This window comes from Nomascus leucogenys, chromosome 22a (assembly GCF_006542625.1).
Source record: "Nomascus leucogenys isolate Asia chromosome 22a, Asia_NLE_v1, whole genome shotgun sequence".
Lineage (NCBI taxonomy): Eukaryota > Metazoa > Chordata > Mammalia > Primates > Hylobatidae > Nomascus > Nomascus leucogenys.
Window position 1 is genome coordinate 8,206,722 of NC_044402.1, and position 23,265 is coordinate 8,229,986.

Consider the following 23,265-nt stretch of genomic DNA (forward strand, 5'->3'; position numbering starts at 1 on the left):
TTTCATAATCTTATTATTTTATTTTATTTTATTTTGACACAGAGTGTCACCCTGTCACCCAGGCTGGAATGCAGCAGAGTGATCATAGCTCCCTGCAGCCTCAAACTCCTGGGATCAAGGATTTTCCTGCCTCAGCCTCCCGAGTAGCTGGAACTATAGGTGTGTGCCACCACGCCTGGCTCATAATCTTTTTAGAATTCATTTTTCGTTTGGTCTCTGTAATTTTATTTTCCTTTGTTTATTTATAAAGTACACTGCTTTGAGGTTTAAAACAATTCACTGGCATGGTGGCTCACACCTGTAATCCCAGCACTTTGGGAAGCCAAGGCAGGCGGATCACAAGGTCAGGAGTTGGAGACCATCCTGGCTAACACTGTGAAACCGCCATCTCTACTAAAAGTACAAAAAAATTAGCCAGGTGTGGTGGCAGGTGCCTGTACTCCCAGCTACTCGGGAGGCTGAGGCAGGAGAACAGCGTGAACCTGGGAGGCGGAGCTTGCAGTGAGCTGAGATGGCGCCACTGCACGCCAGCCTGGATGACAGAGTGAGATTCTGTCTCACAAAAATAAATAAATAAAATAAAGTGTCCACATTTGGGGTACTGAATATCCTGTGTCTTGATCTAGGTAGTGGTCACATAAGTGTGCTTATATATAAAAATTCATCAACCTGTGCGCTGAAGGTTAATGAGCTTTATGGAGGTATATCCTACATGAATACAATAATTTAAAACTACAGAAATGGAAATTTAAAAATAAGCAATCAAAGACAAAACAAAGCAAAAGAACAAAACAATGAAATCAGAATCATAGGATCGTAGAAAATCTGCACAGAAAGAGACCCACAGAAACTTGTTTTCTTTGATCTGACACTTTTTTCACACTGCACTGTCATGGCTTGTCTATGAGTGCTCTGGTCATCTCGCCAGACCATGAGCTCACCATGGGCAGAACCTGGCACATTTTGTCCTTTGACACATGCTTGCAGGGTGATTAAAAGATTTTTTGCGGTGATACATTTTATTTGCACACGTTATCTGGTATGAGTCAAAAAACCTAATTGTATTGACAAACGGGCCCTTGGCAAAGATGTTTATTGCACACCTTACATTTCCAAGGTTATCTCTTCTCATCTTACTGAGCTCTCACCTTAATCTTCCTGATCATCTCCTTCTTACCCCGTTAAGTGCCCACTCACCTAAAACACACTGGGTAATGATGTTTATTACCCAACAATGAAAATATTGTTATTTATGGTTATAATCAGGATGTCATCAAATATGAATGCTCACATTCAGTGAGGGCCTTTCAACTGATTGTTTATGTAAATGAAAGCGTTCGCTCATCATCACATCCATTTTGGGAAGAAACAGCTAGGCGGGTTGTTTCTCTCTATAATATCTTTTTAGTATTCAGTTCACTGAAAACCAATCTGCAACAAAAGAAAAAAAAATACAAATTTAAGGTTAAATGTAAACCTATAGCAAATGTTAGCATGCCCTGGAATGACACAGGCAGAAACTCAATTGCAATTCCTCTTCACTGGGAAACTTAGAATGGGCCTCCAATCTGGATGCAGTTTCCAATAGAGAACTGGCCTTTCCATCCTAGTTTCTCCCACTTAGCACAAAGTGGACAAGGCCATTATGCAGTGGATGTAACCACCCCAGCCCAGGAATTGGGCCATCTATATGATCTCAAGGTTGTCACATTTACAAGCAAGTCTTAGTTAACTTATCTGTTGTATTAGTCTGTTCTCACACTGCTAATAAAGACATACCTGAGACTAGTTTATGAATAAAAGAGGCTTAATGGACTCACACTTCCACATGTCTGCGGAGGCCTCACAATCATGGTGGAAAGCAAGGAGGAGCAAGTCACATCTTACATGGATGGCAGCAGCCAAAGAGAAAGAGAGTGTGTAGGGGAACTCTCCTTTATGAAACCATCAGATCTTGTGAGACTAATTCAATATCACAAGAACAGCATGGGAAGGACCTGTCCCCATGATTCAATTACCTCCCACTGGGTCTCTCCCATGAAACATGGGAATTATGGGGGCTACAATTCAGGATGAGATTTAGATGGGGACATAGCCAAACCATATCATCTGTGAATGGACACTTAGATGGACTGTAAGTGAAAACTCTAAGCATGTGTCCATAACAACCATCTCAGTGGATAGACTCCATTGTACTGTTAGGAAGGAGGGAAAATATTCTGTCTCCAACATTTATGGTAACTAATGCTGAGGCTCTAAGTTACAATAAAAAGTAAAAAGAGCCCATTGTACTGTTCTCTAAAGGGGATACACACTTCTTTTCTAAAGAACCAGACAGTAAATGTTGACTCTGTGGGCCACTTATTCTCTACATTCCAAGTGTGTCTGTGCAGCAATAAAACTTTATTTGCAAGACATATTTGATCTGTGGACCATAATTTGTTGACCAGTGGTCTAAAGCATCCTTACTTGAAGTATTATCCACAGATCGTTAGTACTGCAAGATATTCTTTGCAAAAAAAAGTCTCTACACAAATAAGTTGGGAAATATTTCATAGCTTGTCTCTCCAGGGTATTCACATAGTGCACATGATCCTTCTAAATCTGCTGCAAAGAAACGATTGAAAACAGAATTTTTCCAAACTTCTTTGACCTTCCTTTGCACCCAGCCCCGGTGCCTGCCCAAAGGACTCTTGCTTTGGGGAATGCAGCTCTGAGCATGTTTTTGTCATCGGGGCCCTGAGATGCTAAAAAAAGAAAGACTCTTTAAGCCATTTTGCTAACCTTCTGTGATCCATCTTATGGGGGTAGGACTGAGGTCTGGGGAGGCTAACAGATCTGGCAGGTAAGGCAGTAAACCCCTGATTGGTGAGTTACTTTGTCCTAATGGTCTGAAGATTGCCAAGCAGCAGCCTTGGGACACAATGGAAAGATCACTTTCAGAAGAATAGAGAGACCTGAGTCTTCGTCTTCATGTTGCCCTCGGTTCGCTTTGTGGTTCTGGAAAGCTGCTTCATCTTTCTGAGTTTCACCTGCAAAATCATTTTCCCCATTTGAAAAAGAAAGATGTTTATTTAGAAAATTCCTGAAAGTTTTGCAGTGTTGTTGTTATGGTTTCAAGCCTTCTTTTTTTTCTTGTCTTTAAGGGTAAATTGAATGAATGTAGAGGTAAAATCCCAGGATGAGGAAACTCAGAAAGGAGGATTAGCACTTCTTTTCTTTCTTTCTTTTCTTTTTTTTTTTTTTTTTTGAGACAAAATCTCAGTCTGTCATCCAGGCTGTAGTGCAGTGGCGTGATCTAGGCTCAATGCAACCTCCACCTCCTGGATTCAAGCGATTCTCCCACCCCAGCCTCCCAAGTAGCTGGGAGGATTACAAGCCCATGCCACCACGCCCCGCTAATTTTTCTATTTTTAGTACAGATGGGGTTTCACCATGTTGGCCAGACCTCAAGTGATCCACCCACCTCAGTCTCACAAAGTGCAGAGATTGCAGGCATCAGCCACTGCACCAGGCCGGATTAGCACTTCTTTAACCGTGCACTTGACTTTCTGACTTTCAATTTTGTGTAAACAAAGCTGACCAGATTTTGGCTTCCCAAGTCAGAATCATGAGGGTCAAAGCCCCAAGGGAAAGACAAATACAGCAGCAGCAGCAGCAGCAGCAGCAGCACACACTCACAAAGACAGACAGTGGACTTGCCATCAGGAGCACAAGTCCTGAGCTGAACCAGGTTTCCTCATTCATTCCTCATGGGAACTTGCACAAATTACCCACTTTTTTTCTTCTGGCCTCAGTCCCCCAATGTATCACTAGAGAGTGGTACTTTATAAACTGTTGTAATAAGCAAAGAATAGTTTTATTAATATCTTAACTGCTACCATCACTGTGGCTACTCCACACCAAGTATAAGAGGTGAAAGAAAATTGTGTGGTGAATATTAAAACACTTCATAGAGCTGGAAGGGCCATTGAGAAATCAGCGATCCACTTCCTAGCACTGCCTATTGTTGTAGAGCCTCCTCCCTTGCAAAATGGGAGGGCTTTAAAGCCCCTTCAACTCTGAGACATTTAGAGAGAGTGATTTGTAATGTCTCAGACACTGTTAAATGTGTTTGAGATATCATTATATTTATTCTACTAAGATGATGATGGTACTAATGGGACATGCCTCACATAGGAACAGGGAGACAACCTCGATTTCTGTAGGAAGAAAATATATATATGTTAAAAATGGCAGGGCAATCTCTCTCATGGACGGATGGGAAGAAATTGGCCTTGAAACCAAAAGTTTGTATGGATGTTTAAAAAAAATACATGACTTTGCTTTCTTGAAAATTTATCCAATTGAATTTCCTTTCAAACGAGAACTGAATGATTCCTTCTTTTTAGCTAGACCTGGGTTTCATAAATACCATCTCTGCACAGTATATTACGCACATCATTTATTCAGCAGATATCATAATATATTCAGGGCTGCTCTTAGGAAGAGAAATTTCAATATTAGATAAAAATAGTGAGATGGCGACGGTAACAGTGTTTGTCTGGTACACAGGGTAAATAGGATTGTTAGCAATTGCTAAAGGCTTCAGGAAAAGATAGGGAAACAAAGATAGCTCGTGCCAGATTCTGAGCCGAGCAGTTGCAGAGGTTCAAGGAAGCTTGATTACCTTCTGCCACCGCGTACTTCTAAGCAGGCCCAGAGATGAGTTCCTCCTTTCTTATATTTTCTTGTAAGCATGGCTGAATGTTATCCTAATTAGAAATCTGCTCAGATTTGGAAACAGGCTGGCGTTGTCTTCCCTCCCTAACCCTCCATCCTCCCACCTCTCTGTATGTCTCTCTCTCTCTCTCTCTCTCTCGCACACACACACACACACACACACACACTCATAATAATGTCCACTGTCCACAAAGAGTCAGAGTCTTGTCTGAGCCTGTCACCAAATTGGCTTGACACAGGCTCTGGGCCTCTCTGAACGTGAGTTCCCGGACCTGCATGGGCAGCGATTGGAGTGATGAATCTCTCCAAGCCTCTCTGCGCATGTCCTCTACATCCAAAGTGCTGACCTGTAATGAACACTAACAATGCCTGGGCCTGGTTCTGTGTTTTATACGTGTCAACTCATTTAACCCTCACAATACCCAGGGAGGTATGTAGCATTAGTCTCTTCATTTGGTGAGGAATCTCTCCACTTGACAGATGAGGAACAGGTGGGTACCAATAATTTAAGGAATTCACCCAAGGTCACATCTAGGAAGTGGCCGAGCCAGAATTCCAGCCTAAGCCACGTGGTTTCAAAAGCACAAAGCAGAAAACCTAGCACAGAGCCCAGCCTCAAAGGCACAGAGCTGCAGTGAATGCCCCTCTGGTAGACACTCCAGAGCAGCGGCTCCTGTATGTCCACTCATGTGTGCGTGAACACTCATGAATGTACCCGACACTCTGCTTGGCACACGCAGAACTGAGACTTGCGGAAGTGTGCTAGTGTCATCAGAACCAACTCAGGGTTGGTCCGGGGGAGACTGTCCTGGGGAAGAAAGAACTGCAATTTAGAAGAAGAAGAAGTCAGTACAGCAGAGGAGGCCCTGTGGATCCCAGACAGCGGGGAGGCAGCCTAGGGCTAAAGGAGCCAAGAGGCTCCCAGTGAAAGACGCATTCACAATGTGAAGGATGGATCGGACACGGAAATGGGAAAGGCAAGCCAGGTGGATACACAGGACAGAGAAGTGCAAAGTGAGAGGTGGGCAGGCTCCCACAACAATGGGGCTGGGCTCAGGGCTATTTTGTGTGAGGGAAGTGAGGCAAGAAGGCTGTAATAGCAAACTTGAACTATTTTTTTTGTGTTGTTTTGTTTTTAACAAAGCTGAATGCCAGTGAAATATTTGCAGGGGCTTTGGAAAGTCTGGTTGAGTTTTTGCACAAGGGTTCTTGGGCAACCTTGTAGATGCCTGGCAAGGTTGCAGCAGAGCCTGTAATTCTCACACTTCCCAAATCCACCCAAAAGCCTATACAACGGTAGACCATGCATTTCTTTATTATCTTCTACACAGAGACCACCTGGATCCTTATCTAAGAACATAGACTTGAAGTTACTACAATTAACCGACCTCCTATTCATTCTTCTCATTTTTTTTTCTGAGGCTACGGATAAGATGCTTACATAGATACACTATGCATTTCATGGTTCTATTTCTTTCCTTTTTGCTTTTACACATGAGGCCCAGGGGGCCCACTGCACAGGAGAAGCCCGGGAATGCGTGGGAACCATTAGTGCTCTGTGGGACCAGAGCTTGCTCTAGCAGCCATTGTTTTTGCCTTATTAAAAACTTTCTTGTTCCTTCACCCACCAGTAATAGTGGTTTGTTGTTGTTTTCTCAAGCATTCTGACAGTTTCAAAACCAGGAAGCATGACTCAATCCTAGTGGGGGCTCAGTTTAATTCTCTGAATGAACAGAATGAAATTACATATGTAGGAAGATTGTTTAATCTTTCTTTATCTACTCTGTTAACCCACCTTAAGAACCAAGCTCCAAACTGAAGTACAGCAGGTGATGTGTGTCTTTCTTTCACCTTCACCTCCTGGAGAGTCAAATCCTCTAGCGAGGGCCTCCATGTACACGCTCCCACTTGGCCTCCATTATTTCTTCAGGGTCAGCTTCCTTATTTCCTTTGACAGTTGAGAAAGTTGAAGTTTAGAGTCATTACATAGTGCTGAGAAACATAGAAAGTGGTTTAAAAAAATAAACAAAAATGCACCTGAATCTAAACTTTGTGTTCTTTCCACCACACTCAGTTTGCTTCCCCTAAATGAAAAAAAAAAAGGTACACATGTAGGAAGTTTCAAGTTCAGTCTCACTATCTGTAAAATGAGATAGTGAAGATTACTCAAAAACTGCTTGGAAGTATTGAATTATTCCTGGCTTATACATTGTAGGGGATAAGGTAGGTAAATTCAGTGCTAGTTGAATTTTGTGTTAAGCTATTCTTGTACTGCTATAAAGAAATACCTGAGACTGGGTAATTTATAAAGAAAAGAGGTTTAATTGGCTCATGGTTCCCCAGGCTGTACAGGAAGTATGGCTGAGGAAGCCTCAGGAAACTTACAATGATGGTGGAAGGTGAAGGAGAAGCAGGCATATTTTACATGGCTGAAGCAGGAGAAAGAGAGAGAAGGGGAAGGTGCTACACATTTTTAAACAACCAGATCTCCTGAGAACTCACTCACTATCACAACAACAGCAAGGGGGAAGTCCACCCCCATGATCCAAACCCCTACCACCAGGCCCCTCCTCCAACACTGGGGATTACAATTCAACACCCGATTTGGTGGGGGCACAAATCCAAACAATATCAAATTTCAATCTGGATCTTTTAAAGGAAGAATGGAAGGAATGCTCTAATGTGTTGCTGAGTGGATAAGGGACACGGAAGTGGGAGAATTCAAATGGCTTGCTCAATTTCATATGGCTCATTACTTGGTCCTTTAATTCTAAATCCAGCATGTGGGGTTTGGCCAATGGATTGCTTGGAAAGAACAATTGGACTAGATCCTCTGATTTCTCTTCTTCTGTCTCATCTCCTGATTTAATTTCTTCTTCTTTCCCTTTCCATTTCTATCAGTATAGAACGGAGAAAACAAACAAACAAATGTCAAGAAACATAGGCTTGGATTTTTCTCCTCTTTTTTGCTCTGTGAGTCTGTGAAAGTCTCTTGAACTCTCTGAGATTGATTTCTTCCTACATAAAAGGAAGGAATTGGTCTAAACTATTTTAAGATTTTAAATCTTAACGTCTCCCTTCCTCTCCCTTGCCACATTCACCTCCTCCTGTTGTGATCTGGTCTCCGGAAACTCGAAGATTACAAGCAGAAAACAAGCCTGATACACTTAGCATATGCAAATGCTGTGCCACAGAGATCACCAAAGCTTGGATTCCTCCTTCTGACTCTCCAGAGATATTTAGGGCCAAGCCTTTCAGCCAGGGCAGAAGGATTCTAAGTGTCTAAGCATCTCGAGTACATAAAACTTAACTAGCATTCTGTTCCAAGCCAGTTCGGCCTCATCGAAACACCCCTGGCATGAGCTGTGATTCCTGGGAGCCTGTCCTCCCTCAAGACAACAGAAAGTGCTTCCTCCTGTGCCTCTCAGGAATGCCATGTCCGTTGCTCCACCTTACCAAGAAGGAGCAAAGCCTGAGAACGTGATTTGCAAATAAGGGAGGGGGAATGGAGGCCTAGGGCAAGTGGAAAGAGAGTTAAGAAAGGAAGATGGAAGATGCAGGGGCTGGAGGATAGGAACTGAGGACTGAGCAGCAAGCAGGAAGAAAGAGAAGGGAGGCAGGGAACCCAGCAGAGGGACAGGCAGACAATAAGCCCGAGGCAGGAGCAAAAGGGAAAAAGCCGGTGGTGCTAGTTTGAGGCACTGCACCTTGTTTGAATTCCAAAATTTATCATTTCTACTAAATGGAACTGGAACTTACTGTACATTTACCAGACAAGCCACTGTACTTTGCAGTATCCTTGAGAGATGGAGGTGGGCCGAGGGACTGTTACTTTTTGCCATCATGAGGAGGACACGGACTCTTGGACAAGATAATCCTCCTGAAGCTACTTGAGAGTGAAATGCAGACCTAGGGCCCTGGATTCTAGACCCCAGAACCACCAGCTGGCCTGGACTTCCGACCTCCAAATTCAGGCCTGTTCTCACCCAGCTCAGGCACATAGCCAAACTCGAAGGCATGAAAATCAATTAGAACGCGTGAGAGAAGATGGTTCTCAGTCTGAACCAGACACACCAATGAATGGTCTTGGAGGCCAGGTCCCAAATGCCCCCCCCGATATTTCTTTTGTATATTACAGGCCAGCAAAATTAGCGTCTGCCTGAAAATCACAGAGGAGGTTGGTATGACTGCAACTCTGACAATGAATGCACTTAGCAATTCTGTAATATGTCATTTGACCACAAATATATGACTAGCAAGAGGGAACAAGTGCTGGGGACTAGATACAGTTAAATCAGAACAAGCGTCCATCCTTCAGAAGCTTACCACATGGTAAAAGACTTAATGTATGTGTTCAAGTATCTTTTTTTTTTCTGAGACATGGTCTCACTCTCTCACCCAGACTGGACTGTAGTGACGCGATCTTGGCTCACCACAACCTCAGCTTCCCAGGCTCAAGCGAATCTCCTGCCTCAGCCTCCTGAGTAGCTGGGATTACAGGCACGCGCCACCACTCCTGGCAATTTTTTATATTTTTAGTAGAGAAGGGGTTTCACCATGTTTGCTTCCTGACTTCAAATGATCCACCTGCCTTGGCCTCCCAAAGTGCTGGAATTACAGGCATGAGCCACTGCTCCCAGCTGGTTCAAATATCTCTTTAAAAAGATTTTTAAAAAGGAATGAGAAAGGAAAGTCTGTGTGGTTTGGTTAATGAAGCATAAGCTTCAGTGCTGGCCTGGCATCTTTAACAGATTAGCTTTGAAGTCAAATCAACCTTGTAGATCCTCAGTTTTCTCATCTCTAAAATGGAGCAAGCAAGAGTCATGACACTCAGATGCTGTGCAGACTCCAGGTGATCCTACGGCATACTCGATATGCCTGGCATATCATCAGGGGTCCCACACATGCACAAGTTTCCCTTTCATTCCAAACAGAGTATGTTTTTTCCAGTTTTAAGTTGATGCTATTTCCTCATCTGCATTTTTTTTCTCTTCCATTCTTAATAAGTTGAGTAAGAGGGGCAGTGAACTGGAAAGGGAAAACATGTGAAAATGCTGAGAATTCTGAAAATACGTCTTTCCAAATTGTGCAGCTTTGTGTTGGCAAGATGACAAGGGCCCCGGAAACCGGGTGCAAACACAGCACGGCAAAATCACGCAGCTTGCGTGTGCAATATATGTATGTTACATGCCAACTGCTGAACAAGTGCTTTTAAACAAATGACAAATATGATACGATGCTCTGAGGATCAGGCCAAGTGAACGCAAGGGTTTTCAAGATTCAGATGTGGACACGAGGTTCCTCTCGTTCCCGCCCACCAGCCCTTGCCAAGCCCGAGACCCCAACATAACTCCTTTTGCCTCAACCTCTGTATGTGCGGCACCACACACATGCACACACCATCAAGCAATCACAACTCCATCCCCTGTGTTAAGCCTGTAGGCTGTAGAATATCGGACAGCACATTATTTTCCCAATCAATTTACAAACTTAACTAATAATTTAATTCGCCGCATGACAAATCCACTAGCTCATGCCGAAAGCAACTTAAATGGAACGGTCATAAAATTCCCTTCTACGCCTCTGCTTGATGCCATCGTTAAAAAAGAGAAGGGATGACAAAGTGAAAGAGAAAGTGCAGTGATTCTTTTATGTGAAGATTACATTTAAAAATAACCGACTAACCGTCTGCACTTTTCGGGGGCCTGACGTCTCGAAACGCATTTAGATTGATGCAGGCTGGGGCTGAAGTTCTCGTGCTGAGTAAACAGTCAAGTGTTCTTAATAGGAATCGCAGTTTCTCGACATCTGTTAGGGAAAAGGGAATGGCGAAACAACAATTTAGAGTGAGATTGGTTTTGTTAAATGCATTTAAATTCCAAGATTAGTGGTGTTCTTTCTTTTTCAATTAGCATTTACTTGTAGAAAGGTTACAGATGAAAGGGCTGGGGAAGAGATCGGGTGGATTTTTTTCCTTACTGAGAGGACACTCCAAAGCATAGTAAAGCTAAAATAGGAAGAGAACATAAGACTTAAAGGAACTTAAAACCGATGCCAAATTGAGACTGCAAATCTTGAAGGGAAAGCATTTAAAATAAAATAAAATAAAAATAAAGTGAAGTTGAGTCTGGATTTGATGATCCTGTCCTCTGGGCAGAAAAATCATAAATTGCTTTGAGAAAATACAGGGATTTCTATTTTCCAAGCCAGTTACTAAGCAAAATTTGTGTTATTTCTCAAATATATGCCATGGTTCTGTGTGAGTGTGTAAGGAGCTGTAACTAGCTCACTTTTTTATTTTTTTTATAGAAACATAAACAGAGACGAAAAATGTAGGGAATGTTTCACCTGTTTTACTGCCATTAAATAAACCTCATCTGCTACCAAGCTGTTTTGGGTGACATTTGCTAAATAAATACATTTTGTGGGAGACTTGAACAGTGAAGCACAGAGACATGCAACCGATGTTCTCAGATGAATCCTGTTTGCTTCTCTGTGCCTATACCCCTACCCCAGGGGGAGAGCGAAGTGGTAAATTCAGGTTTATGTTTTCACATTGGTATTTTATTTTCAAACGTACACAGCTACAACAAAAAGTACATGCTTTTGTTACTCGCGTTTCTTGTAATTCTCTCTCTCTTTCTGCTCCCTAACCCAATTTTCCCCTCTCCCTCACTACCTTCCTCCCTCCCTCCACAAATATCTTTATTGCATTTTTTTAATTGGGGAGTATTCACTGTTTCTTTACACTTCTATATGGATTTCACTTTTAAAAAATCTATCAGCATGTATATTTTGTGCATGTCTGAAACCTTTAAAATATTATTCGATCTTCATGATTATTTAAAAATATGTATATTGAGTATTTGCTTAAGGTAAAGCCATTGCTGCCATTTCCAATTAAAAAACTAACAAATATATTTTAAAAGAATGTCTGCCAAGACTGTTCTCTGACAAAGTATCTCTGTGGATATTTAAATGGCACCAAGATGGATTACTGTTTCTGATTATTTCTCGTGTAGGGTCTCAGCGATTTTGCAGAAATCATAATTGAAGAAAATGATGGAAAGGAAGCTTTGAATATGGGGTGTTGTTATTGCACTGGCTGGACAACCAGATGGGGCTATTCCCAGTCCCCAGCACACAGATAGAAAATCTATTCAACAATAACTAAAAAGGTATACAGTTCTAGAACATTCTGCAACCAGACTTTAGGCACCAGGAGGCCTCCGTAGGCAGGGTTCCTCGGGCTTCTCAGCTGGCTTCCTTGGAGAAATTTCATATGCTGATTCCTTTCAATTATCTGTCAATTTTCAAAATGCAAATAGAAACATGCAGTCATCACTTTGGTACTCACCAACTGATTTCTTCCAAGCACCCAGACCATAAGTGAATGCACTTCAATATGTTCTCTTCCTTTTTTTAAGTGGAGTTAATATTACTGAGCAGATTTTGGTCAGCTTCCAGGAACCCAGTGTGTGGAGAGGCAGAATTTTATTTTAGAAGCACAAGTTGGTTTGAAAAATGTGAACTTATCCCAACTCTTTCTTTGTTTCATCTTTCTTACTAGACATATTTTCCTAAAGAAAACATAAATAAAAACAAAAAAAATTTTCTTCATTGATGCACACAGACACACACATACACAATTTAGGTCAAATTATTTTTACTACTTAGGATGTCTTTAGTTATTTTACATATTTATAACACAGAAAAAAGTAAGAAGAAAAGAAAAAATGGTGTATAACCTTAAGACCAGGAGATAACCAATAATAAATATTTTGCTATGATTTCTTTTAATATTCTATGCATATACATTTTATGGAATTGAGTTCACACTGTTCACACAATTTTGCTTTCTCTATTTTGCCTTTACCTTTATCAATAAGCATTTTCTTTATATCCTTAAAATTTCTTTATTAACATAACCTAATACATATGCACAAAATGTTACCTAATCATTCACCTGTTTAAGGGCATTTTGTAATTTCCAATATTTTTTCCTTTACAATTTCGGGTAATGTTTAAATAAGCCAATTTATGGAAAAGAGCTACCTATGTTGGATTACTTGCTTAGAATGAATTCCTGGAAATAGAATTACTGGGTCAAAGGGTACCAACATATTTAATGTCCCCAAAGGCATATTGGCAAATTGCCTTCCATACAAATTATACCATTTTCCCCCCATAACTAGTATATAAAAGTGCCTGTTTCACAGTATCTCCCCTGCTCCAAGATCTTTTAAAATCTCTGCAAATTTGAAAAATGAAAAAAATGATAACTATTGCCTGGAACAAATTGTTAAAAGATGCACAGAGCATACATTTAGTTTTTAAATTTTTTAATTCACAAAGAAATATAAAAGCTTATACACAGGATGTTTTCTGACCAATAAATGCTAAAAAGCCATAATGTTTCATCATACATAGTAGATTATTTTGTTCGAAAACCTATTACATTTTGCATGCTGCTATAGCAGTCTTTCTAGTCCAGAAAACACTTCACTAAAACAGCAACAATATCAGTTTACTGCATACGATTGCAGGCAGCTCACACTAGATTCTAAACACGATTGAATGGGCATCTTTGAGAGTGGAATATCCGTGACTTATCTTGCCAGGCTTGGTACTATGCCAGTGGAGAAGGTGGATGGTGCCATTGTTATTTGGGCAGCCATGCCGATCTCAAGGAGGAAAGCTGAAATTGTTTGAAAACCTGGTTTAAGACAGTCTTTTTGAGATTTAGCCCTAGAGAACACTCAACTAAACGACCAAGAGAGGCAGAGCGAAGACTGTTAAAAGGTGCAGAAAAACTCAACAACAAAATGAAAAGACATAGGAAGAACCTTGTCATGCAAATGAACTTACCATAGAAAACCCAGAGGTCACTGAAAAGCACCTTTGTGCTCTAACAGTACAAAGTTCAAAAAGGGAAGATTCAGCCAATAATTGCTGTGTTTGTCTAAATCTGTATTCCCCCAGGCTATTGTGCTTTCCAAGTTAATAAAGTCAATCCTATTCCTTGAAGTTTTCTGCTAGACATTAGAGTTTCCCGCTAGACATTCGAGTTTCCCTCTAAGGCTCAACCTACAGCAAACCCTAGAAGATCTCAAAACAGCCCTAATAACTAGGGGTGGATTTTGAGGGTAAAAGGAAAGATCAATTACTCTTTGAATATACTCAATATATGAATTAGCACCAAAAGTATCTCTATTTATACGACCCTAATCATGTATTCTTCATCAGAAGTTGCCAGCAATAGTGAGTAGACACTCTAACACCACTGATTATTCAAAACCAAAAAAGAAAAAAGAACCCAGCAAAGAAAAGGAAAGAAATTAAAAATCCACCAACTTAAAGAAGCATGCTCTACCTCCCCAAATCCTCAATTCCCTTAACTGTCAGATTTTTTTTTTTTTTTTAACTGAGCCAGTCTTCGGAGATGATGGCATTTTTTATTGTAAGAATATTCCTTCTAGTAATCAATTCTTGCTTAATGAAGTGTTCCCTAAATTAAATCTACCCTTTCTGAAAGGTTACTCCCCAAACAAAATGAACAGGAAAATGCCTCCAGTCCATATAAATGTCATCCTGCCCTCCAGTAAATCTGTTTTAATCACTATTTTTAAGGAAGCAGCCCAATTGAATAGGAGAGAAACTCAATTACCTTGTATACCAAGACAACTGTTACAGGGGGTCACAAACAGTGCCTTTCAGAGGAGCCTTCCTCCAGAGAGATGCAAGACACACTTTTTCTACTAATGATTTGTCCTTTTCCCTTTTTTTAAAAAAAGCAGAGAACCATGTCCCACTGGTGAAAAGAAGAGAAGAAAACTGGTATCAACTGAGGACGTACTATGCTAAGGCTCTTTCACTAATTCCTTACCACAAATTATTAAAGAACTATTTTTTTTTCTTTCTATGGAAATAAAAATGAAGTCCCAGTGGGGTAAGTTCACCCTTAAGGGATGCGGCCACAGGGCTGGAGAGAGGAGAGGTGACACTTGCGCTCTATTCTGTGCAAGTACAAGGGTACCTCTGCTAATAAACCAGTTGCTGACCCCAAACCAGCGTTGAAAAGTCAACCAAGTAAGGACACTCCAGAGAACACTGGTTGGAAAATGACAAGCAGCAGGTACCTCCTGACACGTATTCCAAACAGCCGTGTGCCTTGGATTGGATTTCTGCAAAGGCATTCATATGCTTTGCAAAGCTAATGTACGGAGGCAGCCTTCAGTGCTTATGTTTTTTGGAATTAAGTTGCATGACTGTGCCTTGCTCTCTAAAATGTGTAAATGTGTAAATTATGCTGAAACAGATTGCCAATGCAAGTTGAAGAAATGAAAAATATGGTGCACTCTCACGGCAAGGGTGCAAGGGCACAGGGGTGTGGCTTGCCACCTGATGTTAAAGGCAGCCTCCAAACTCTCCACGCTTGGGGCTTCTAGAGAGGATGATAGTGAAAAAAGGGGTAGTGAAATGTAAAGAAGCTAGATGTCTTTTCCAAGAGCCCACTTACACCTAAACACAATCTCTTACTGGCACAAAAGAGGCTATGGAAATTATCGTGTTACCTAAGTCCTATTTTCAATTCATATTTTATTTCCCCAATTCACCACATCCTAATAGAAATGCCACAGTAACATGCCAAATTTTGATCCCAAAGATACTGAAGAAGAAAAAGATAGGAAAAATGCCCCCACCAAATACGCCACCATATCTCCCTAACTCCATAGCTGCCAAATTTCCAGCGGAGTGTGTGTGTGTGTGTACTCACACGCATGTGTTTGTGCCTTCCTGCTACTTATTTTAATATTGCTTCAGTTTACTGTGATGAGGAGACTAACTTCATGTATAAAAACGTCACAAAGAAAAAAGACAGCTCCCCTCTTCAAGGAAATACTTAGAGACACCAGTATTCGATAAGTTGGAAAGGAAGAGTGAATGCCAATCATTTCTGTAGCCTTAAATGCTCTCATAAAATGAAGAAATGATACAAAAATTATACTGGGTCAATAATGACTTACTTTATGAGACATCAAGGTCAAAATGTTGTCTGTAATTGCTGAATAAATTGCCGAAAGATATCTAGGGTTCAATCCACTCATTCTATGGACAAGGAAACTAAAAATGTCTGGTAACTTCCTCGGATCACACAGCAAGAGTCATTTAGGATACAGCCTACATCCCTGCTAACTCCTTGCCCTGTGTTCTTCTCAGCGCAGGTCATCAACTGAAAATTAAACAAAATCATTTTGAAAGTTTAGCCAGACTATATTTCTCCAGTGCCCAAAAATGTTTCAAGGATGAGATAAGACTGGTTTGAAAATAAATGGATAATGAACATTGTGAATTTTCCTAAAGGTCACAAGTTGGACAATGAAAAGGAAGAAATTTAGATACTACATATCAAGGTAGGTCTTGCAAGGTGGCAGAACCACGTTTCTGTAGAAATTCACTGACACATGCAGACCAATTAAATTGGGTGGGAGGACTGGGCTAGGAATGCTAAAAATAGTGATATCTAATTGTAGACAAATGTTTTAGTAGGTGTGAGGGAGCCTTCCAGATTTGCAATTGTTATTCTCTTGTTCCTCTTCCCTTTCCTTTTCTATTGTTCCCTCTCATTTCTTTTTATTGGCTACCATGAGAAAGAGACAAGATGCTGGAGGTGATAGCTCTGAATTGGCAGTGCCCTGATGATTTTTTTTTCCTCTAGTCTTAATACAGAGCACTGTCTATATTGCAAAGTATAATAATGAATTTAAAAAATTGGCCAGGAGCGGTGGCTCATGCCTGTAATCCTAACACTTTGGGGGGCCGAGGCAGGTGGATCACCTGAGGTCAGGAGTTCAAGACTAGCCTGGCCAACATGGTGAAACTTCGTCTCTACTACAAATACAAAAAAAATTAGCCAGGAATGGTGGCATGTTCCTGTAGTCCCAGCTATATGGGAGGCTGAGGCAGGAGAATCACTTGAACCCAGGAGGCGGAGGTTGCAGTGAGCCGAGATCACGTCATTGCACTCCAGCCTGGGCTACAGAGCAAGACTCCATCTCAAAAAAAAAAAAAAAAAAAAAAAAAAATTAATGGAAGTTTCTGATTGAATTAATAAAAGTTGGGTCTTATAAAAGATGGGGAACAAGTTCGTTTGCATCTGCTACTCTGGCCTCACATGGTATTGATGACTTGATGCCAGATGTCCCATTTGTTTCTCAGAGACATCTTGTGAAACGAGACCTGGAATCAAAATATTTATATATTAGAAAACAGCATTGCCCTTTTTTTTATTAGTTTTTTTATTTTTAATTTTTTGAGACAGAGTCTCGCTCTGTCGCCCAGGCTGGAGTGCAGTGGCGTGATCTCAGCATTGCCGTTTTATATACCAGAATCCTGCTAGCCAACATAAAAGGGCCCCAGACGGAGGCAGGAAGGAAGACCTATGACATCTGAGTAGACCAGATTCACCACTGAGTACCATCTTTCCCCTTTACAGCAAATGATTCATAACCGAAGATTCGCGATAATTCCAAACACTAGAGATGATTGAGAAACCATAAAGGAGTCTCCAAGTGAATTTGATCTTAAGTTACCATCACTGCTAAATAAATACAATTACTATATGAAAATAACTTGTCTTCACATCTGATTAGCAGCTATTCTGTGACTCTCTTGAGATTAAAAAAAAATACACTTTTTATCTTTATTTCTCTTTTGAAGTTTTACATTTTCATCAGTTAGCACATTGCCTGTTATTTAATAGGCATTTAACAAATATTAGGTAAATAAATAAATATAGCCAAAAATCAACCAAATAGAAAAATACTAGTTTTTATGGCACTCAAGGGCCTTGGGCTTCTGATAATCTGAAACAGTTCTCTGCTATGTTCCTGTTTCTGTGATTTTTGTATCTGCAATTCTAAATGTGGTTGAGTTCATTCAACGTTTCAATTTAAATATCCAAATTAAATATCAAGAGACAATCATGAAAATTAATATATTTGTTAAGAAGTATGTCCTCTAAATTCCTTTAGTATTTTATTTTGATCGAAGGTAGGTAACTATAAATAACTTCTGGAAATGATTTTTTAAAGCTTCGGAGCACATACTTTGTGTCAGATGTCATCCTGAGCATTTTCATACATATCATTTAATCATCCACAACCATGCATATGATGTCAATCTTATTCCACCTTCTGACGACTCACTCCAGAATGAAGGACCACATCCAAGGTCATTCAAATAGTGGTGGAACTGAAATTTGAATCCATGTGTGTCATTCATGGCAACCGAATATAAATATAAAAATGAAATATTCTTTTAAAAATAACTCAAGATTCTTGAGGATCAATCACGAGTGCACCATATTTACCCAGACGCTCTGTCAAAGAATGCCATTTATCAGGAAACTACTTCACAAGAACTTTAACAATTTAGTTTCTCGAGTGATTGATTTCAGAGTTGACTCTCGTTAGATTCTTGCAGGCTATGTTTAGCAAAATGGATTATGTAATCCATTTTTTTGAACTGAATTTTTATTATCAAATATATTTTCTAGTCAACTAGTCACGATTGAACTTTTTGATGGCTTCAACTTCAAAACTACTTCTTACATAATTTTAAAATCCAGCACTAAAAAATATGTTGAGAAACATAAATTAGCATTTCTAGAGGGGAAGAATGAATGTGCATTATTCAAATTTTCTCTGGAAAAGTAGTGAAGGGGAAGGACTAATGCAGTGTAATCACTCTAACCCTTACCAGTATATTACTGTAAACAAGTCAGTTCATCTCTTTAAGGCTTGGTTTTCTCATCTGCAAACTGGGAATCATAAAAACACACATCTTTTCAAATTACTTTTCAAACTGCCATGAGAGCACAGAGGAAATGTCTGTAAACAGAGTTTGTAAAACTCTAAAACAAACGCAATTTCTAGAAAGAGTTTGCGGTGCTACAGGCCAGTCTTGCTTTCTATGTTGACAAGAGCAGGCTCAATTTTCACCAGCAGAGCAGTCACCAGCATTTACTCAAGAATGAATCCATACCAGCCAATTATGTTGAAGCAGTAAATCAAGGTGGTGCTATGACTGATAGACCATTTGTTTATTATTGAGTCTATTGTTTTCAATTGTTGAGTCCACCACTTTTCACTCTTAATCCTGGAAAGTTAAAGAAGCTTCATTGAAAAATATCATAGTTATTAACATCATCATAATTACCTTATAGTGATTAAGTGGATCATAATTATACGTTCATTCTGTCTTCTGTTTAAAACACAGTCCATGTGGGAGACAGCCCTGATGCCTTTGCAACAGTCGGGTGTGTACCATCATAAGCTGGCATATTTCCAGCTGGGGTAATTGCATTCTGTTCACCAAAAATTCCCTGTAGTTTTCCCTGGAGAAGGTCTCCTTCATTTCCTGCTCAAAACCAGCTGTGCTGTGGGGCTGGAAACAGCTGCCACATCACTACCCTGAGGTAGCTGTGTTTCAACACGGGTTCAAACAAGTCTTGGGTAATCCTATGACCAAGGCTTCAGAGAACACCAATGAGTATCCAGACATTTCTTTAGCTGTGAAAAACAGCAAAGTCTTCCCAATCACACACATCAGTAGACGCTATAATTGGGGAGGGGGATATAGCTTTATTTTTGCATGTATTTTTAAATAGAAAAATCTCATCCGTTACATAAGATCATGTACCTCCAGCTGCCACAACTCTAATTGGTGAACTAACAGTCTACTTTATTTTAATTGTTCATAGTGAAAGATGACCTTGTGCACCTCCTAATTAATTACTGAGTTTCTTGCAAGACTCTACAGTTAGAGCTAAAATTGATAGAAAACCTAGACCTCTTTCTGAACTATAATCTTGCAGATGTATTTTTGAATGAGAACATGATTCTGTTTACATGATGCTTAGTGAAAGGGACAATGTAGATGTTTGTGGCTTCGTGCGGGCCTCCCATAAAACCCCATGCAGAAGATGAAACATGACACCCGCTTTGTAAGTCATCCAAGACTCCTACCCCCAGTCCGTAAGTTTCATATGTATGTAATCAACTTTTATTGGTTCTGGAATTACATTCTGTGAGCACAGAACTCCCCTTTGCCAATTTGAGCACAATCACAGAGCTTGGAAGTGTCATTAATAAAGGGCCTTGTGGTTTGAGCACAGTGAAATGTTTATAAGAACTCTCGCTTCTACCAATACTAATTTTGGTGGGAGAAAAGATTTAGAGAAGATATTTCACAAAAAGAAAAATAGATGGCATCAAAATAGAACCTTTATAAGCTAAAGGTGAACAAACTTTCATTCATTTATTCTCTACCAAGTGCCTCCTGTGTAAAAGACATAAAGTAAGTATACATGACCTAGATGGGTCCATCCAGGAACTCACACAGAGGTGACCTATTACTAATCAATCAAGTGTTCACAGAGTGTTATCATCTGAAAGGGAAGCATATAATCACAGAAGAATATTTCTAGAAACAGCAAGTCATAAATACACCATGGTCCAAACCAGAACTTTCTGTTCATCTTTGCACATTCAGGAACTCAATCAGGTTGGCAGAATGGTCTCACGTCTAGACTGACAGGAACCAAGCTCATTAAAGTCAGATGTATAGCTTCCAAAATGTTATTTGACTCAGTTTGACAAAATGCTCAAAATACTAATGTGGAAGAAAATATTTACTCTAGGTAGATACACCAAGAAAGCCAGTGAGGCTTAAAGTTGCTTAGTGAGCACAGCATCAGGGCCCAGAAAGTGGAGACGTGGTTCTGACAGCTGGCTAGGATAGCTCCACACCTGCATCACCACCAGAAAGACTCTGTGTGAGGGACTAATTTTGCTTGGACACTTTTTGGGCACTGTCAGGTCTAGATGGCTGGATGTCCAGTTTTTGTGGCCTTGGCTGCTCACAAAGGGTTTTCTCCTGATAAGCGTAACAAAGGTATCCACTTCTTAAATGATATCCTCATTCCGATTCTAATTCTCAGACATTATTGTTGAGCCCCCGGATTGGGATTTAAGCTGTACCCACACTTCAATGTGCAGTTAGAAATCGTTTGCTAGGTTGGAGCCCACAGAGGGCTAACCCACCCATTACGTGTGGATTTGATTATTTTAAGTCTCAGAGAACAATATTGATTCCAGGGTTAGCAACCACCTATTGTCACCTCCAGGAGGAATCAAATTGTGTGCAATGCAAACTTCGTCCACCATGCACAACTCACAAGCGTGTGCCTTTGTACATAAGGTCCCATTTTGGTCTGGGTCCCATTTGGGACCTATGTCTTTCCTATGTCCCATTTGGTCTGGTTCTTCATCTTCTGCATGTAATTCCAAGCCATTCACATCTCCCAGGCTTCCCTTTTGCCTTTGATAACTTCTTTGCATGTACCTTCTTTCAAATATTTCTTACATCTGCCTCTTTCTGATTATTTTCATTGCTGTTATTGTGAATCAGATCCTGGCTACTTCCAAAGTGACCTACCGTGAACATTTTATTGCCTCTAAACCAAGCTTTCACATTCATCAAATCACTGCCCAGCACAAAACTCTTCGCTGGACTCTTTACCCTATAGCCAAGATTCCATACTCCTTAGCTTGGATTCTGAGACTCTCCACAATGTAACCACTAGCTACATATAGTCAACAAAGTACATCTTTCAGCTTCTGAAGACCTGGACTCTAGATCCACTTCTACTGGTTATAAGCTTAATAAAACCATTTCAATACTCTGAATCTTAGGGGTATTTTTTACCTAGGAAAACACAATACTTGTCTACTACAGTAGCGGAAAAGATCTCAAGAATAATCTTCTGTAGAATATCCATGCCTCTGAACACCTTTACTCATACTTCCAACATTTGCCTTCCAACTTGCTCTTCATCTCTATGTCACCCTGGGATCAATTGCCTATCTCCCTGGCTGTAGGAAAATTTTAGAGTCCACTCTAATCATTAATTCTTCTCACCATCTCCTCTGCATTTAGGCAAATTGGGGTAGATTCCAGATCTTTAAAGAGTTTTAGAGAAAGCAAAATCATGTTGGGCAAATTAACACAAATAATGAAAGCCCTAAAATTCTAGAGAAATCGGTTCTTTATTCTATAGACAGCGGAGACTCCATAAAACTCAAATGATGGCCAATATCAATATAATATGCTACTTTCTGAGGAATATTTAATCCCTTAACACTGAAGACAAAAAAAAAGAAGGAATAAATTCAAAGAACATGTGCAGCTCTGGAAGTTGTATTGGACTTACTAAAGAGAATTTTGGTCTGAGAACTGCCAATTGCAATCAAATCCTTCTAGTTAGATCTCTGCTCTAAATGGGATTAAAATCAGTAAAACGTAAGTTATTTCTCCCCTGCTTCTTCTCCTGCTCCTCTTTTTCTTGTCTTTCTCCTCTCTTCTTTCTCCTTCTTCATAATTGTCAATGTGTTGCTATTGACAGAGAAAATACATTCATATTTGTTTTTCATTCATGAAGTAGGTTGGACGAATGTGATGCTCCCTGTGTACAGACTATGCAATCAAAGTTCACACAGAACTAGTAACTTGCCTGAGGTCACACAGCTAGTAAATGGAAAGCTATGACCTGAACTTTTTTCTTATAAACCTAAGATTTGTGGTTTGTCTTTAAAAGCAGTAGAGCTTTTATCATCATGCACTCAACTATTAACAAGTATTCCAAATTTTAAGCATTCTTGCAACTGACAGGTTTAGAATGAAACTCCAAAACATTGAAAGAAAATAAAGCAATCTTTTACATAATAGATACAACAGATAAAATAATGTATTAATGAACAACTCATGAATTTATTTTGCTTTTATTTTCAAAGGAAGGAGTCAAAGCTCTTTTATTCTGGAACAATTATTGCATTTCTGTCTTTCTGTCTATGCCTTCCATGTATTTATCAGGGCAGTGGGGAAATACAGGCATACTCTCTGAAATCACGTGTCTTCTGGCTTAAAAAGTGAGTATCTTCTTTCCAAGATGACGCTTCAACTGAATGTGGATATGAAGTTGCTGGCAGAGTTATCTACCCACATTAATTGTCTTCTTCAGAGTAATTACTGTCCACTTACTACATTAAGGGTAACTTTATCATTTTCCCCCATTGTTGATCAAATTTTGGATTTCATTCTGAAGAAAGACTTTAGAACTGTGCTAAGAATACTTCACCAAGAATGCATGATGGATCTCACTATTTCTCATGCTTGGATTTTCTTGAACTTCCATGGGAGTTCCTGATTGGGGTCCGAAGAGGAATCATGATAGCTTTCTAATCTGGGTGGAAAATAGGATTGTGGTAATGAGAAAGAAGAAAGATGATGAAGTCTCTGGTCAAGCTTTACATGGAATCAGGATTTTAAGTCAATGTAACCCTAAAATATCTTTTTCAGTTTATTTATCCTCTTATTTTTCAAGATTGGGAAGCAATTGCAGGGACAAGGGACTTGCCCAAAATGATGAGGCTGGTCAGTGGCAGCTGGGGGTGTCCATTTATGCATGCATTTGCTCGAGCT

The 23,265-nt window shown here is 40.0% G+C and overlaps 1 long non-coding RNA gene across 1 annotated transcript in view; it reads left to right on the forward strand.

Annotated features, from left to right (window-relative positions):
- The window catches only part of LOC115832414, a 54,709-nt gene extending 41,937 nt beyond the window's left edge, over positions 1 to 12,772 (forward strand). The window contains exon 4 of the long non-coding RNA XR_004027908.1: positions 11,745 to 12,772. This is a non-coding gene — a long non-coding RNA (uncharacterized LOC115832414). The remainder of the gene's footprint in view (positions 1 to 11,744) is intronic.
- Positions 12,773 to 23,265: the final 10,493 nt, after the last annotated feature.